The sequence below is a fragment of the Myotis davidii genome, unplaced genomic scaffold (genome assembly GCF_000327345.1).
Source record: "Myotis davidii unplaced genomic scaffold, ASM32734v1 scaffold73, whole genome shotgun sequence".
NCBI classification, from domain to species: Eukaryota; Metazoa; Chordata; class Mammalia; order Chiroptera; family Vespertilionidae; genus Myotis; species Myotis davidii.
The window spans coordinates 7,971,259-7,974,194 of record NW_006286675.1 but is presented as its reverse complement, the minus strand read 5'-3'; the positions used below and the strand labels follow the sequence as shown (position 1 = coordinate 7,974,194).

Genomic DNA, 2,936 nt, shown 5'->3' with positions numbered 1-2,936 from the left:
CCCTCCACTCCCCCCACCCCCACTTCCTTACCACCAGCAGGCCCCAGAGCTAACACCTGCTCACTCAGGGCCCCCTCACCTCCCCGCTGAGTGGCCGCCTTTGCCATAGCCTTTCCTCCCTCTTGCTCCCTCTCCCCATCCCAGAGACATATCCGGATCCGTAGGTCGATCCCAGCCAGACCCATGGATGTGGCCCCCTGAGGCCAGGCCATTAATGGTGGGCCGTGAGGCCTGTGCCCCCCAGCCAGCCCTGCCGCGTGGGGCGTCTGTGCTGCAGGAGCAGACGAGGAGCCTAACGCACCGCTTAATTCCTGTGCCCGTCTAGCGCAGCAGCTGGCCCTCCTCCCGCCTAAAGGCCCCCTGTCCTCCAGGACGGTGCCACCTTACCCCCCCTTAAGCAACGGACTTCACTACACCTTTGTCTAACACCTTCCAAGTAAGAGCCTCGCCTGGCGTGCCCCTGGCCTAGTGCTGAGCATGCCCGCCCCTCACCCCTGCTGCTGAGATGATTGCTGTGCGCCCGCCCATGCTTCCTTCCTTTGGCAAAGCGGCCGCTGGGGAGGCCGCCCTGGACGGGTAGGCAAGGGGGGGACTGATGGTTTGGGGAAACTCCATCCTCAGTGGTTCCGATACAATAGAGACTGTAAGACCCAAGGCCCTGGCGCTTAGAAATCTCAAGAGCTAAACCGCAGGCCAGAGAATGCCCCACGGGCCCAGTGCAGGCCGCTGGGCTGGCCAGAGGCGGAGGGAGGCTGGGAAGGGAGAGTTAGATGGGCCCACACTGGGCTTTGGCCAAAGAAGTCGAAGAACTGGAGGATGGAAAAGTCCAGTTTACAGATGAGGAAACTGAGGCCCAGCGAACGGATGAGGGCTCCCTCCATGCCACACAGAATTGGCGTCTGAGCCAAGCCTAGTACGTCCCGTGTCACGGGTGCGCCCCTTCAGTGACTTGAGCACTTTGGGATGGAGAGGAGGCAGGTCCTGGGGAGGCTGCCCAGGGCCACGTGAAATGGGCCTCAGCCATTCAGCCCTTTGAGTCCTCCCCATGTGAGCACTTAGTGATGAGACGCCCTGTGGGGGCCCTGGACCGTGGGCGGAAGGCCCGCGTCTGGTCTTGTGAGTTGCTTCCCAGCCCAGTGGCCTCACCTGGTCACGGAGGGCTCAGAGCCAAGGTCTCAGCAGTCCTTTCCCTGCCACCATCTTGTAGGGTTTTCCCCTCTTTCCTTTCTGTGTCCTTATGGTTAACACTGTTGAGTACCTACTATGCTCCAGGCATTGTAAGCATCTTCTTTGATCCACACAACAACCCTATGAAGGTATCCGCCCCCATTTTACAGACGAGGAATCGAAGCTGAGGGACCTGAGGGACCTGCCCAGGGAGCCGCAGCTGTAAGTGTCAGCGCCAGAACCCCTCAGTGCGGGGTCAGAGCCTTTGCTCTCGGGCAGCTCCCGTGGGCTCCCCGGGCCACCCCCAGGGGCTCCAGCTGTTTGGAGAAGGGGTGTCTTGGGGGACAGAGAGGTGTGCATAGGGGCGGGGCATTGCTTTCCGCAGGTGTCTGTCGGCCTGGGCCCTCCCCCAGCTTCAGAGCAGAGCCCATGAGCTTCCCCTCCCCCTGGTCTGGGGGTAGAAGGAAGAGGCAGGCAGCTCTCAGGGAAGAATGAAGACCCACCCGGGGGATGCTCAGCGGGTCCTGTGTACAGGCCACAGGGCCTGCTGGGCCCAGGCAGGCTGAGCGCTGGGTGTGGCGCCTCTGCCCAGGCCACGCAGAGGTAGGGGACCCACTCTCCTCGCAGCTTCCGGTGCCCGTGGCTGTGCACAGGCCTTCCACGCTCCTGTCTGAACCCACATTTCCTATTACCATCACTGAAGCCTCGGGAGCGGGGCCTATGATCCCCCTGGTTTTAGATGAACTATTAAGACTCATGGAGGCTGAGAGTGCTACCAGGTCGCTCAGGGAAGCTAGGGCAGGGCCAGAACTGGACCCCAGAGTGGTCTGCTCAGGCCTCTTCCTCTCAGAGCAGGGACCCAGTTTAGGGACCAGGATGTGCCTGGCGAACTTCCTAGAAGTGGCAGGGGTAGGGGGAGAGTGGGGCCAAGCACCCCTGAGGCCTGGAAGCCGAGGGTCCCCCCGCCACAGCTGCCGCATTGCCTCCGCCTTCTGCTCTGCTGCTCTGCCTGTCTGTCTGTCATTCCGTGTCACGTGTGTGCGCAGACACGCCTGCTCCCCAGACGTGGGCCAGGGCCTCCCAGGTTCTCACGGTCTCCTGTGCTGTTTGCAGCCCAGGCAGCGACTGACCCGTGACCAGCGTGCGGAGGAGAAGCCTGCAGCCAGCGTTCCTGTGGAACCAGCTTGCTCCGAGAGAAGACTGAGTTTTCTTCCCCCAAGAAAACCCCTCCCAGCTGAGCAGGGGTTCTGGCTGGGGGAGGGGGCAGCCCACCAGATGGGGGTGTCCCCCACAGGGCTGGGTCCCCCACCCCCACCTCGTGTTAGTGGACTCCTTTTGACATGACAGACGCACTTTTGATACACACTGTAAAATGCTGACACTGTATTTTAGAATCAGAATATATTTTCTAATGTTCACCTCAAGGGCTGAGTGGCCAGAAAGGCGAGGGTGCAGGATGTGGGGGCTGCGCATGCAGATTCAGGTACTGTTGGGCGGGAGGTGTGGAGGGGGAGGAAGGCAGGGCAAAGCAGAGGCAAGTCCGATACAATGAACTCAGGTGAAGGCTGGATCTGAGCAGGTGCTTCCAGTGGACTCTGCCGTCAGGGTCCTGGGCCTGCTCCTGGGAAAAGAGGGACCCTGGGGCTGCAGAGCTCAGCTGTCCCCGACCTGGCCGATGACCGGCTCTGGAGTGGAGACTCCACCAGGATGGCATGTGGAGCCCAAGTCTGTGCCTTGGCCCTTGGGTTTGGTTTCGGGAAACAGTGACT

General features: G+C 61.4%; 1 long non-coding RNA gene across 1 annotated transcript in view; it reads left to right on the top strand.

Moving 5' to 3' along the window:
* Window positions 1-2,936, top strand: part of LOC107182224 — a 24,715-nt gene that overhangs the window by 1,637 nt on the left and 20,142 nt on the right. Inside the window, exon 2 of the long non-coding RNA XR_001512947.1 lies at window positions 2,281-2,650. This is a non-coding gene — a long non-coding RNA (uncharacterized LOC107182224). The remainder of the gene's footprint in view (window positions 1-2,280; window positions 2,651-2,936) is intronic.